This window comes from Pinus tabuliformis, chromosome 8, assembly GCF_031772625.1.
Source record: "Pinus tabuliformis cultivar Carrire ecotype Pingquan chromosome 8, CPIR1, whole genome shotgun sequence".
Classification (NCBI taxonomy): Eukaryota; Viridiplantae; Streptophyta; class Pinopsida; order Pinales; family Pinaceae; genus Pinus; species Pinus tabuliformis.
The window spans coordinates 1,546,501,479-1,546,517,682 of record NC_142294.1 but is presented as its reverse complement, the minus strand read 5'-3'; positions in this window follow the sequence as shown (position 1 = coordinate 1,546,517,682).

The following is a 16,204-nucleotide window of genomic DNA, read 5'->3' as shown; positions in this document are numbered from 1 at the left end:
AAAAAAGGTTCAACAATAAGATGATGCATCAACAACCCCCAGCTTTTGCCTGAGGTATTCAAAAGTGTCCCTGGGCAATGGTTTGGTGAGAATATCCACAACTTGTTCCTTAGAAGGAACATACTCCAACTTGACCTTCTGTTCAAGTACTTGTTCCCGGAGAAAATGGTACTTGATTGGTATATGCTTGGTTTTTGAATGCATAACAGGATTCTTTGAGATGCTGATTGCACTTGTGTTGTCACATAAGATGGGGATTGGTGGTGTACAAGTGATTTGAAAATCCTGCAAAGTCTGCATCATCCAAAGGAGTTGGGTGCAACAAGATGCAGCAGCAACATATTTCGCTTCAGCTGTAGACAAGGCAATTGAACTCTGTTTCTTGCTGAACCAAGATACCAGTCTGGAACCCATAAAGAACGCACCACCACTTGTGCTTTTCCTGTCATCCACGCTTCCGGCCCAATCTGCATCTGTATAAGCATGAAGTGTAAGATCTGTATCTCTAGGATACCATAAGCCATAATTTTGAGTCCCTTGAAGATATTTGAAAATTCTCTTCACTGCCTGAAGATGAGTCTCCTTCGGATTTGCCTGAAATCTTCCAACTATTCCAACTGCATGCATGATATCCGGTCGGGTACCTGTCAAATAAAGTAAACTTCCAATCATAGATCTGTAGGTTGGTTGATGTACTGCTGCAGATTCATCATTTGCACTAAGGCTACATCCTGTGACCATGGGTGTACATACTGGTTTTGCATCTTCCATACCATATTTCTTCAAAATCTGTTTGAGATACTTGGTTTGAGATAAAAAGATTCCTCCTTCTTTTTGTTGGATTTGCAAACCAAGGAAATATGTCAGTTCTCCTAGCAAAGACATTTCAAATTCTTTCTGCATGACCGAGGCAAAGTTTTGACTCATAGCTTCTTCATTGCTCCCAAAAATAATGTCATCTACATACACAACAAGTATTAGCAATTTGTCATTTTCAACTTTTATATAAAGATTGCTATCTGCTGATCCTTTTGAAAAACCTTGTTGATGAAGATATTTGTCCAAACTGTAGTACCAAGCCCTTGGAGCTTGTTTGAGACCATAGAGAGCCTTTTTCAATCTGCATACAAGATTTGGATCATTTCCAAGAATGAACCCATCTGGCTGTTCAATGTACACTTCTTCTTCCAAGTCTCCATTTAGAAAGGCTGATTTCACGTCCATTTGAAATACTTTGAAGTTTTGAAAACTTGAGAGAGCAAGAAACATTCGGATGGCCTCAAGTCTTGCAACAAGAGCAAAGGTTTCTTCAAATTCTATCCCTTCTTGCTGCGCATATCCTTTACAAACAAGTCTGGCTTTGTTTCTAATTACTTCTCCATTTTCATTCAATTTGTTTTTGAAGACCCATTTTGTCCCGATAACATTCTTATCTTTTGGTCTAGGAACCAGCTCCCAAGTGTTGTTCTTTTCGATCTGCTCAAGTTCTTCATCCATTGCTTTCACCCAACATTCATCTTTGCATGCTTCTTTCACATTTTGTGGTTCAGTCGAGGAGAGTAATGCCAAATAGCTTGAAGTTTCTGCAACTGTTCTTCTAGTTTGTACACCTGCTTCTTTCTGTCCCATAATCTGAGATTCTGGATGGTTCTTCTGAACATATCTGGATGGAGTCTTTTCTTCTATTCTTGTTTGCTCCTCTGGTTCTTCTTGAGGTTCTTCTTCTTCATCATTCTGTCTTTGAGGGTAGCCTTCATCTTCTTCGATGTCTTCACGATGTACTTGCCTAGGAATGTATCCCTTCTCATCAACCACTACATCAATGTTGTCAACAATTCTGCCAAGTCTTTTATTGTAGCATTTGTATGCTTTGCTATATGGAGAGTAACCAAGAAGAATGCCTTCATCTGCTCTAGGTTCAAGTTTGCCAAGCTGCTCATTAGTATTCTTGATATAGCATTTGCTCCCAAAGATTTTGAAGTGCTTTACTGAAGGAGTTTTACCACTCCAGAGCTCATGAGGAGTTTGAGTGCTGTTCACCCGGACATTTGTTTTGTTGAGAATAATAACCGCAGCATGTGCAGCTTCACCCCAGAAAGTTGTGGGAGTTCCTGATTCATCAAGCATAGCACGAGCCATTTGTTGGATTGTTCTGTTCATTCTTTCCACAACTCCATTTTGCTGGGGAGTTCTTGCTGTAGAGAATTCTCTTCTTATCCCATGTTCTTCACAGAAATCGAAAAATTCATTTGAAGTAAATTCCCCACCTCTGTCGGATCTGAGGCACTTAATTTTGTGACCTGATTCATTTTCAACCAAGGCTTTGAAAGATTTGAATTTTTCGAATGCTTCATCTTTGTGCTTCATAAGTCCTAACCAGACAAACCTGGAGAAATCGTCAATGAATAATATCAAGTATTCTTCTCCTCGAGGTGTCCTTTTTCTGAAGGGACCGCATGTATCTGTATGTACTAGCTCAAGAGGCATGCTAGCTGATCCTTCTTTCTCTGGAAAGTTAGTTCGGGTTTGTTTTCCAAACTGACATGATTTGCATATGGTGTTGTCAGGAATTTTGATATCTGGAAGATCGCGAACTGCCTGATATTTGCATGCTTTCCTTATTTGTGAGAAGCTTAGATGTCCCAACCTTCGATGCCATAACCAGTGCTCTTCATCCTTGCTCAGATAGCATTGTTGTTGTCCTTCTTCAAATATGTACAGATTATTTGGAGTTCTTTTGCCTTTGAGCACTGTTTTACCTGTATCAAGATCACGAACAAGACATCCATTTGATCTGAATATAACCTCGGTTCTTTGATCACACATCTGGCTGACACTTAGAAGATTATGCTTCAATCCATCAACATACAAAACATTTTCAGCCTTGACCTTTTCTTTTAACTGAGTGATGCCTTTTCCTTTTATAGTTGCAGGAGTATCATTTCCAAAAGAGACTTTCTTTCCCTTTTCTAAAGTAGAATAAGACTCAAGTTTTTCTTTATCACCTGTCATATGCTTCGAACATCCACTGTCAATGTACCATAGATTTTCCTGTCCCTCTGCATAAAATGCTATCCCACATCTTTCCGTTTGAGGTTCCTTTATTCTCCATGTTTTGGTTTTTGAGGCTTGTTCCTTTTTCTGCTGAAACCTGCTCCTGCATTCAGAGTCTTCATGACCAAAATTATTGCAAATAGAACATTCAACTTCATTTTCAAGAACCGAAAAGTTGTTATAGGTCCTTTTTGTAATCCCTGTCATACTTCTTCGTTTTTGAGCTTCCCTAGTCATGATTGTTTTATATGCAACACATTGAGCTGCTTTGTGACCAAAGTTATGGCAAGAAAAGCATTGTCCATTGAAGAAGCTTCTGCGGTTATTGAATCTACCAGCCAACTGATTGTAATTTCTATTTTCATCTATTCTTGAACCAAACTGAGAAGATTTTACCTGTGGCTGGTTGTAGCTTTTGTTCACCCTTAAGATGGATTGCCCCTGATATTTTCTGTTTGTAATACGTCCCTGCTTTACCTGATGATCTTCATTGTTCTTTTGCTCATTTCTTCTTGTCGCATCAAGATAACTTTTTGAGGTGGATGCTTGAGAGGTTTCTCCATTATAACCCAGACCTGTCTTGTTTAGAGGAGACCGCTGCACATTGATAATCTCATCCAAAGTTTCAGATCCTTTGACAAACTTAAGATTAATAGCTTTTGTTTTCTCAATCTCTTTTCTAAGACCAACAATTTCACCTTCTAGTTTTTCAAGGTGTTTTTCCTTTTCATCAATTTGAAATTGTAGAGTATCAATGATCACATTCTTTTCTTCTATACATCTCTTGAGTCTAGTAATTTCATCATAAAGGTTATCCACATCTACAGCATCCATATAATCATCATCTTCAAATGCCATTAACAACTTATATTTATTACCTTGTTCATCTTCATCACTATTTGATAAACCATCACTATCTTCATGGGTGTAGTAGCTTTTCTTATTTGCACCTTGTTTCTTGTTCCATCTAGCAGGTTCCTTTCCTTTATCCTTATAAGGACATTTTGCAGCATAATGACCTACTCTTCCACAAGCAAAGCATTTAAAAGGTAGCTTACCTCTGAACCTTCCAGAACCCCTTTGAAGATTTCTGACAAAATTTGATTCTTCTTCCTCTTCTTCTGGAACATGGCTTGCTTCATAATAATCTTCTTTGCCTGATGCCTTGAAAGCAGCTTCCCTTCTGTCTGATGGACCTCCCTTTCTCATTTCATAAGCAGTTAGAATTCCATGTAGCTGAGACATAGTGAGAATTCAGAGATTTTCCTTTTCTTCTATTGCAGACACTTTAGATTCAAACTTGGGGGACAATGATCTTAGAACCTTTTCAACTACTATAGCCTCTTTTATTTCTTCACCCAAAATTTTCATACAATTAACAATCTCATCTACCCGAAGAAAATAATTAGCCACACTTTCATCATTATACATCTTGAGAGTCTCATACTGAATCCTGAGAGTTTGAAGTTTAGCACGCTTTACCTGTTCATCTCCTTCATAGCTTGTGACAATTTTGTCCCATATCTCTTTTGCGGATTTGTAGTGCATTACCTTCATGAATTCCGTTTGGGATATACATCCTAACAGAGTACTGACTGCTTTTGCATTTGTTTCATACTTCTTTTTCTCTGCTGGATCTGTAGGAGTAGCTGAAGGAAAAGCGTAGCCTGTTTCTACAATGTCCCAAACTTCTGTACCAAGAGATTGAAGATATGCAGTAACTCTTACCTTCCAATAATTGAAGTTTGTCCCATCAAAAACCGGTGGCCTGATTGATGCTTCTCTCTCGTAGTTGCTCATGATGAACGATCTACCTTCAAGCGATCAAGTTTCTCTAAAGGACCTGCTCTGATACCAATTGTTGGAAATAATACTGAGAGGGGGGGTGAATCAGTATTATCTAGCAATTTAATAAATCTTCCTTATTTGATCTTTGAATTATTTTTGCATGTCAGTACCATAAAATAATGAGCATGAACAAAGAAAACAGATAGTCACTCCAAAGAACACAAGATGTAAGGTGGAAACCCAATGTGGGTGAAAACCACCTGCTGCAATATGTCTCTATCTTCTTTTAAATTAGAAACTCCTTTTACAATGATTTTGTACTGGTGCAATCCTTTACCAGTACGCAGGCTGCAACCTGCAGAGAGCTACAACTCTCTCTCTCGTTTTCCAGTCTTCTCCTGGAAGGGAGCTACAACCCCCTACTTCTTTTCATAAAGCATCAAATGATCATCAAGTACATAACAGTTACAGTCCACTACAGTTATCAGATCAGTAATAACAGAACTAACCCAGAACACCTTATCAACAGAGAAATTCAATCAACATAACATCTTAAGACAGAGACGCAGTTTTCCCTTCTGTGGCCTGCGACCAGACGCAGCTAACCTTCTTCTCCCCTGTGTCCACACGCAGAGATCCTTCTGCTGCGCTGCATGCCCGCGCACTGTTCCTTCAACTGCACTGCGTCCTGTTGCTGCAGGGACGCACCCAAAAACACTGTCGCACCGCGTTCTTTTGCTGCAGGGACGCACCCAGAAATACTATCGCGCCACGTCTTTTTGCTCAGAGACGCACCTGATCCTTATTATGCTTCGCGTCCCCACGCAGTGCGCCTGTTACTGTAGTGCGTCCCGAACGCACCTGAATATTGCTCTGCCCTGCATCCCCACGTAGGTCTCTTCTTACTGCACTGCGTCCCGGCGCACTTGCCTTTCACTGAACCTGCGTACCTTCGGGTATGAATGATTTCAAGACTTTAAGAGTAACCCAAACAGTCAGATCTACAGATCTGATCATGCGCCAAAGAGATCTCAGTCTTTCAGAAGATTCGCCTTTTTAGATCTAGACCAGATCTAACCTCATTAGATATTCAACCAAAGACATACCAAACCAAATGATCTCCTTTGCTTTATATAGGCAAGCTCCTCCTCAAATCATGGAACAATACCACGAGCCGACACCATAATAACACAATACCGTCGGCTAGATACCAAGAGTAAAACACAAGAAACCCCCACGTGACCTTGAAAAGTGTGCACTGGGTGGACGCACCTCCTGAACGGCTGGCCTGCGTCTCTGGACGCGGCTACTGCATGGTGTACCTGCGGGTATGCACCTTCTAAACCGATTTCCTGCGTCCTTCTTAATTTTTCAATAAATTGAGAGCCTTGTCATGGGAGTTGCCATCAAGTACAACATCTGTAACATATAGCCATACCAGAGAACATAATGCCAACATCCCTTTGGGTTATGCAATGCTCCTGCCACTTTCCAGAGAGCAGTACTGAGTATATTTGCTGAGCTGGTTCATGATTCGGTGGAAATCTATATGGATGACTTTACTCCTTATGGGTCCAACTTCCAAGAAGCATTAACTAACCTGGGGAAAGTTTTAACCAAGTGTATTGAAATGAACCTGTCCCTCAGTCTTGAAAAATGTGAATTCCTAATGACTGAAGGGACCATGCTAGGTCATACAATTTCTCAGCAAGGATTACAGGTGGATCCCAACAAGATTGCTATCATCCAAAGGGTTCCACCTCCTCAAAAGGTAAGAGATGTTTGAAGTTTTCTAGGCTTAGTGGGATATTATAGAAGATTCATTAAAGATTTCAGTAAGCTAGCCTCTCCATTGTTTGGTCTTTTGGGGAAAGATGTTGAGTTTACATGGACTGAAAACTGTCAAGAGGCTCTGGATGCGTTGAAAGGTAAGCTGGTAACTGCCCCAATCTTGAGAGGTCCAAACTGGGCCCTACCTTTCCACATTCACACAGATGCCTCGAACAAAGCCATAGGAACAACCTTAGGACAAGTTGAAGAGAAGCTACCGTATGCCATATATTTTGTCAGTAAAAACCTGTCCAAGGCAGAGTTAAACTATACTGTAACTGAGAAAGAGCTCCTAGCTGTAGTCCATTCCCTAAACAAGTTCAGACACTACATCACTGGTTATCAAACATTTGTACACACTGATCATGCTGCAATTAGGTATCTGATGAATAAACCTGATGTAAATGCTCGTATCATTAGATGGTTACTTTTATTGCAGCAATTTGATTTGACCATTGTTGATAAGCCAGGTAAGGAAAATGTTGTTGCTGATTTTCTGTCTAGACTAGATTTGCTTGTAGGTGAAGAAGGGATGGTGGATGATCAAATGCCAGATGAACCCCTGTTTGTTATTTCAGTACTCTCTCAATTGTTTGCTGATATAGCAAATTACTTGGTTTTAGTACAGTTCCCGTCACACCTATCCTCAAAAGAGAAGAGCAAGATCGTGAGGAAAAGCACCCCATTCACTTGGATTGGGGGCAACCTGTTTAAACTTGGCCCAAATCAGATTTTGAGGTGTTGTGTCAGGGAGGAGGAAGTCTTTGACATCCTCCTAACCTATCATGATGGGCCCTATGGAGGCCACTTTGCAGCAAAAAGAACCGCCTTCAAAATTCTACAGGCAGGCTACTATTGGCCCACTCTTCATCAAGATGTCAGGAGATACATCAGCCAATGTGACCGATGTCAAAGGATGGGGAAACCGACTCCAAGGGATGAGATGCCCCTCCAACCTCAAGTGACTTTCGAGCCATTTGAGAGGTGGGGCATGGACTTTGTGGGTCCTATCAACCTTCCTTCGAAACAAAAGTCTTACATCATTGTGTGCACGGACTACCTGACAAAGTGGGTAGAAACAAAGGAAATCAAGGCAGCAACAGAAGAAAAGGTAGTTGAGTTTTTGAGGGAAAATATCTTCTACAAGTTTGGCTACCCAAGAGAATTAGTCACAGATCAAGGAAGTCAGTTTACCTCTAACTTCATTGAAGACTTGCTCACTCATCACAAGATTAAGCATAGAACTTCCACCCCTTATCATTCGCAAGCAAATGGATAGGTGGAAGTCACTAACAGAGATTTGGAAGAGATTTTGACTAAAGTGGTGAGCATCAGTAGAAAAGATTGGGCAAATCGCTTGGTTGAGGCCACCTGGGCCTATAACACTACTTGGAAAACTACAACAGGTTTCACACCCTATAAGCTGGTCTATGGGAAGAAGGCTTTGCTGTCTATAGAGTTTGAATATAACAAATTAAGGTTGGCAACTCAGCTGGACCTAGAACTTAGCCATGCACAACAGGAAAGATTACTGCAGTTGAATGGACTAGATGAACAAAGAATGCAAGCCCTTCTCCACTCAGAGGTGGTCCAACTTCAAAGAAAGATATGGCATGACCGACACCTTAAAGAAAAGAAATTTTAGCCAGGAGATTGGGCGTTGTTATATGATTCAAGATACAAGGATTTCAAAGGAAAGCTGAGGACAAGATGGCTAGGACCATATACAGTGGAGAAATGCAATGACAATGGTTCAGTCCTTATCAGGACCATTGATGAAGAAGCCATCCCCATGCTCGTCAGTGGGCATTGATTGAAAATCTACAGGAAGCCCCTTTCTAAGCAGGAGTTCATTAAAACTCTGGAAAAATCAGTGCTGGTAGTGGAGAAGGCCCCTGTCTCCACCCCACCCACACCTTGAGAAAAAAAAGGAATAAAAGATCCTTGGGTGAAAACCTCTTGGAGGCGCCCAGGGTAGACAGTGAGGGTGAAAAACCCCTGGAGGCACCCCAACTGTCTCAGAAAAAAATAGAAAAAAAGAAAAAGAAAGAAAAATAAAAATAAACCTAATTTCTGTTGGATAAATTGCAGGTTGCAATAAGGTCATTACAGGTTTTAGGAGGATCACACAAGACGAAGACAAAGGTCAACACCAGGCTGCAAGCATCCCTCACAATCCATTCCTCCATGACCAATACCCTTTCCTAACATTTGGTCTCATTCGGGCTAAGATTTTACCTTCTACAGGAAGTTCTATGTCTTCTACAGGAAGATCCTATAGAACCTACAGACAAGCCAAAATCGATCTCAGAAGAGGACCTGAAGGTTGGGAATCTTCCCATGAGGCCTGTAAACCTCCTTGCTTCTATCCATCACCATATGTTGCCTTTTTCCATCTCTGTACACCTTCATTGCACTCATTTTTTTTCCCTGCACAATCACACACATAAACCATGTTTTCTTCATACTACTAGCAAAAACTTTTTAATGACGAATCAAGCAACAGTTTTTCACTCACCATACCTGTACCCTCCATCTAGACTCCTCATTAGCTGAGACCCTCATCAATAGTATAGCCCTGCTCATTCTAGCTTGCATTCCAGGAGGAGAAGCAGCTACAGGACATCCTACAGGAATCCTGTAGCAGCTGATCCCTCTGAAAGACATACTCCAGAGACAAGGACAACAAAGTATGGCAGAAGAAACATGCATGGAGCTCTACTTGAACATATGAACATCAGCAACAGCCGAGGCCAAGCATGCAGTGTGCATGCAACAACAACAAACGAAGGAATGGGTTCCAAAACCCGAAATCTGCATAACACGGCCGCGACCACGCAGGTAAGTGCCTAAACTCATTCTTCAATTGCATAAATTATATTTTAAAGTTGCATGACTATGGGAATTGTTCAAATTGAGTGGAATCAGTGGCCAGTAAACTGGCCACCCTCGACCAGTCAACTGGCCACCCTCGGCCAGTTACACATCCTCGTGGAATCCCAACGAGCTCTGTTAAATTCAAAACTGCTGATTAGATGTGCAGCCAGCACGTGTGGAGTGTCCATTCAGGAAGAAATCGTTGGGACTGGTAGTGGTGGCGGTGGGTAATGGGAGAAAGGAGGTGATGGCGGTCAGAAACATGTGGAAACATTATGGCTGTGACGTCGGATCAACGGTCCGATCTGGCCACCTCATCCCCTCACCACGAATCACGCCGCAGTTAAAAGACGCTTAGTTGAAACATGCACCACCCTCTGTTCATTTTGCACTCACAATGTTCTCGATTGGAGTACGCATCCACCACTTCCAGAACAGTTAACCAGTCATCCTCCACTAGTTTTTCTACCTGTTTTCGAAAATCTTCCGCCTATCAGGCTCTGTCGGAAGCACAGTTTCATTCTATAGGAACCGGGAGCCTTCTATAGGAAGGATTCTATAGGAAAGACAGAGAATAGCTCTGCAAAAGGAAAACCCGGAATTTTCATCGAATTTCAAGCTCCAAACGAGGTAGGCTTAAGAAAACTCCTTTGTGCATGATTTGTTTGAGCAAGGTGGTGAATTGAACACGCCAATAGATGGAAAAACAAGAGTAAAAGTCTACCTGCATATTTCCCTAAGTCTACATAGTTTCTTTTTCTCTCTGCATTTGAAATCTCCCCATCCTTTTTCAAGATTCTCCTGTAAGAAAGATACATGCAGCAATAAGGGCCAGCCTGTGTGAGTGTGTGAAAAAACGACTGTGCCTATCTATCTATGTGCTGAGAAAAGAACCTGTGCCCTTATACTCTGTTCTGTAAAAAAAATAAATTCTTTTCATAAACAGACAGTCAAATTCTAGGTGACAGTAGTCTTAAAACATGAGAATTATTGCTACTTGATATTGTAAGGAACGCACGAGAAATTCATTCTTGGGTTCAATAGAAACCGGATTCAGCTATGCTCTATTCAGTGATTGACTATTTGTTTTCCTGAGCATTTTCCTTTCTGGTTAAAACGTAAAAAGAGCACTCAACACCATGTTAGGAGGATTCATAAGGAAATAACCCTCAGACTCTAGCAAGTTGCACGAGCACCCTGAGGTGGTGGACCTTTTCACTCGGGAAAATTGGATATCCTTCTTTGAAAAAATTCAGGGTTATGATGAGGAAATAACTGAAGAGTTTTTAATGTCCCTGAGACCACATTCAAAGACACATGCCACAGTTAGTTTTAGGGGTTTGACCCTAGAACTTACCCCTGAGCTCATCAGTAGAATTACTGGTCTACCATTGGGGCTCCCTTGGAGCAAAGAAGAGAGATCATTGGGCCAAGTTGCTAAGAAAACATTTTTTTTGCCCGAGGAGCATCCTGTAGAAGACAAAAACGGAGTTAGAAGGACAAGCTTGCCTCCTCTCTGGAGTGAAGTTAGTTATCAAATTATGAAGTATATCACATGTGAAGGGAGGTTTAGCATCATCTATGGATATCATTTCAGGTTGTTACATGAATTAAGGCATGGGATGGACTTGCCTCTAGCCAAGAAACTGAGCATCCCATATTTCCTTCTTCAGTCCTTAATTGAATGTGGTACAAAGCTAAATGAAGGGATCCTAGATCAGTTGGCCCACCATGGGCTCATCAAACTGTTGGTGGAAGATGCTTTACACACCTATACTGTTCCCATATCTTGGGAAACCTTCAGAAATATGTCCAGGGATGATAACATTAGAACTTTGGCTGAGAACATCACCCCATCCAGCAGTGAGGAGGGGGAGCAAACTGAATAAATTTAGAAGATCGATGATGAGGGAGCACAGGACATTCAAGCAGAGGGCAAGACTGCTGAACCTAAGACAACAAAGGAGAAAACAACAAAAATAGAGAAAGGGAGAAAGACAAAGGTTGGGAAGAAAAATTCCAAGAAAGCCCAAAAGAAGACTGCCACGGCCAGGGCAGGGACCCAGAAAGAAAAGGGAAAGACACACCCTGAGATATCAGTCATACAGACAGAAATAGTGGACACAGAGGTTTCTATAGGAAGTGAGGGAAAAGAACAGCAGAAAGAGAAATCCCCTGAGACGTTGACAAGGGAGGCAGAAGATGTGCTTGCTGCATTAAGCACCCCTACAAAACAATAAGGAACGAGAAAAAGGACTTCCATGTACTTCAAAACCAGAAAAAGCACAAGGATCAAAGTAGGCAAACCTCAGCCACTGTCCAAGGAACCAATTGTCATTGAGGACTCACCCACTAAATAGAAGGAAGAGTCTCCTTCCAAGATATCCATCACCTATGAAAGAGGAAGCCCAAAGGCCTCTACATGGAAAGAGAAAATTAAGTTGATGGACTCAAAGGCAGTTCTACAGGAAGCTGCAACATCTCTACAGGAAACTCTGGCCAAGTTAAAAGAGATTGAGAAATTGGAGGAGAAGGTAGCTAAACAATCACAAGGGGAGAACAAAACCGAAGAAATACTTGAACCTACCCCTCAACCTGATTTGGGATCATATTACAATCTGTTAGAAGGTGGGAAAATCATCCCACAGAAATTTGTTGTACCATTATTTTTCGAATTAGAGAAAGAGAGGATCAGAACACACACATGGATGAAAATCGCCAAATCTAAGGGAGTTGAGGACATAGGCAACATGGAGGAGAAGTTAAAAGAATTAAGGGGAGAATTGGCCATGGTAAGGCATGTAGAAGGTTGCAAAAGAGCCCAACTGCAGGAGGAGAATGAGCTACTGGAAAAATAGTTGCAGCTCCAGGAAGTCCACAAGGAAGATAGGTTGTCCATTTTGGGAGGGCAACAACAGCAAGGAGGACCTCCAGCAGACAAGGACACAACTGAGAAACAACAGAAAGAGGAAGAGCTACAAGCTAATGTGGAAATGCTAACAAAACTGCTGCAAGAACAGGAATCTCAGGCAGCAAAAGAAATACAGGTTTTGAAACAACAGTTGCAAGAGAAAGAGGCCCAATTGGCTTGCATGGCCAGTTGGGCAATAGAAGCCTTACAATGTAGGCAACCTGCTAAATCTTATGCATTATACCTTAAATACCAATGGTTGCAATTTCAAATTAACACACTGGCCCAAAGGGGCACCATTCCATTTCAGAATTACAATCAGTTTATGTATTTGTGTGACAATAGCTTAGCTGAAGATAAGGCCAAGTTAGCAGAATTCTATTTACACAACTTGGCACTTCCAAACATGAATCTATGGGACCCTAATACTGCATTGGGAGATGTGCAACTCATGGCCATGGATTCTTGGTTAAGCCATGAGGAAAAGAGGGCAACAAAAATTCGGAAAGTTATGGACAGGGAGCTAAGTGAGCCACTCATGATCAGAGCAGAACCAGAAGATCCCTCAACTTTAGTATATGCCCATCAGCACCTTGCCAACAACCCTCAAGTTCTCCCAAACTACGTTGAAAGGCAAGCTCAGGCCATTACTCACTTTGAAGACATGGAAAGACTGTTGGGTGATAACTGCATTCATGCTTGCACAAGGAGATGGAACACATTGTCCCACAGTCTGAAAATAAGAGAGTACCACTCCCCAACAAGGATGAGGGAGGCTTTGGCAAGAGTGTCACTTTATAAACAGTCAGTGCAAAATCTGAAGGCCAATTGGATTGGCCTAAAGTTCAGTCCTCCATTTCTTTTGGGACTACTGGAAGGGGTCAAAGAAGAAGAAGAACATAGGCAATGGGAGGAAGTAGAGAGAAAAGCAGGGTTACATGACCGAGAAGAGAACATCACCTCGGAAGCTATTGAAGCCCCGAAAATCGGGTCTACAACAAGGGGGATACCCACTCGGTTTGGACCTTGGTTAGCAGCTCCTTTTCTGTTTGGTATAGTGGGTCCGACTGGGGATATGGGACCAATTTCCCAATATGTGTGTGTGTGTGTGTTGAGAATTGATATTTCTTGACTAATGATTCCTAAGTAAAATGCTTTCTTTATTCTAAATCTAATCTATCAACATGCAATTGTAATCTAATAAACAGAAATATATAATTCTAAACTAACTCAGGATGTAATCTTTCCTTTATGCGATCTAAAATGATTTCAAATGACAGTTGGTAATAAATATCATTCAACTGTTATGAGAAAAGAATTCAATAAAGATAAACCATTTCATATAAAAAGCTAGATGAAACAGTTGTGAAAAACATATCGCATAGTAAGCTACTCATATACTAAGCATAAATAAATAGCTATCACCATACAAAAGTGCCAAATGATAACTCAAGAATTTAAGCATTCATATATAAATAATTGAACATGAATATCACCATAACACATAAGCAGAAACAATTAAGAGATAAAAGTACCATTTATAACTAGTTCTACTCATGAGCTCCAGTAATAATGATCTATTTCTTCTTAATCCAACATCCACTAAGAGTACAAAAGTGCAACATCAGTAGTAGATATTAAACGCAAATATCAATAAATCCTGTTCTATTCATTCATTAAAACCTCCTTGGAGGGTGCAAAAGTGCATGTTCTGAGGACAAGTTTTTGATAAATTTTTGGACCCTTCTCTAAATGCATGAGAAGGGTTTAAATACTACTAACTAATTCTAAAAATAATTTATTACAAAAATGTAGGATGCAGTTTAAATGACCATCCTCATTTCAAGAAAAAATAAAGCAAAACTAAAACTAAAACTGACTCTAAAACTAAAACTACTAACTAACTATTTATGTATCTGCTCCTTGAAATCGCATGCGTTCAGCATTTTCTTGAGGAGAGTTGGTTGGCCGACTTCCGACTTTAGCTGTCCTACGAAAACAAAATCTGTAAGAGCTAGCGCCATCTTCTCAACAGAATCGATAACACATTTGAGAGTCATGCACTGGCTATGTGGTTTTACCAAGTACGCCTAGTAAGAATTCCAATTCAACTTTGTTAACCTTTGGATTGATTCTGCCTTTTCTTGAGCCTTCTATCTCCAACTTGTTTGTAGATGCTGCACCTTTGGTAGATATCTACGTATTTCTTGGTGATATACCTGATAAATATTACTAGTTTTGAGTTCCAATTTTACCTTCCATCTTTAGCACTTTTTCCCTACAAATTTCCGCACTTAGAGGCGACTAAGCAATTTGAGGCTTTCCATCTCGAGGGGTTTTGCCTGGCGATGCGCGATTAGCGCTAATCGCACATCGGAAACTGCCTCCGTTTCTAGATCTGGGCTCCCCTGATGCGATTTTCGCCTCTTGCGCGTTTTGTTAGAGGATATAAAGCTTAAATTTTGTAGAAAGAACAGTTTTATACATTCTTGATTCTGAGCTTTGATTTCTTTATACATGATATCAGCATCATTTAGTACTCTTTTTAACCATGTCTGTATACGGGAGAATTTTGGGTCTCGCCGCTATCTTGTGCAAGAATGAACATGCTAGATCTGTAATAGACGCCTCAGAAGACCCGTTTGAGCCTGCAGTGGCCGTTACCTCCATTACTTTGGGATCTTCTTCCTCAAGTAAACTATACATGCCTTCCCAAGTAGTGATACCGGCATCTTTGCTGCAGGTGGTGTCTGTGTACAAGGGAGTCATCTCTTTATCTTCAGCACTGGGGGCTTTACCCTTCTTTCCCATAATATCCTGTTCTTTGCTCTGTATACTTCTCAATTCTTCGCTCCTGCAATTTACAAATGAGGTGAGAACAATGATAAGAAAAGGTGACATGAAAGCTTTAAATGCGGAAAACATATAAAATATATCACCTTATGTGAACTGCTTCCTTGATAAGATCAAAACCATATTTCATTAACAATTGCTAACTAACTCATTAATTAACATAAATGCGCATGACTAGGCCTCGGTTTATGAAAAAACTTTCTCGAACAACGGGCCGTGCAGATCTGTGATAAGGTGATTTTGCGATTTGCTTCGCAATATCGTAGATCGCAGTATCGCAGATCACAATATCGCAAATTGCAAAATCGCAATATCGCAAATCCTTTATGTGTGGCAAGCATCTGTTAATGTGTTTTCTGCAAAATGCGATTCGCGAGATGCGCCATCGCATATCGGCATTTTAAGGCACTTCAGCATAGGTGAGGTTTAAGGCATGCAATGTGATGAGGGTTTTTCATGCGTGATTTAGCGTCGCGATTTCGCATTTTTAGAATTCCGCTTGTGAGAAGGTATCTTTTACCCCTTTTGCAATGTGACGTGCTTTAAGGAGTGATTTCCTTCTAACTTATCATAAAACTTAAGTCTTTTTAGGTTTTTGAGGGTATTCTCATAAGTTATGATAGTAAGTTTTATTGAAAAAGGAAATACAGGCATTAATTGATTTTTTTAAATTTTTGAATAAGGGTCCCCACTTATTTAATATTACTGATAAAACTAAATAAGGGGGGTTGTTGCTGGCCACAACAGAAGCCTGGGATGTCAGAGAGGCAGTCAAAGAAATAAAAAATGACGAGATGGATTAGTTGCTCAGAGGATAAGCAACGCATTCAGCAGGAGGGTGATGATGAGCCCCAAAAATGGGTAACTTTATGGGCTCATTTTGCCTATAAT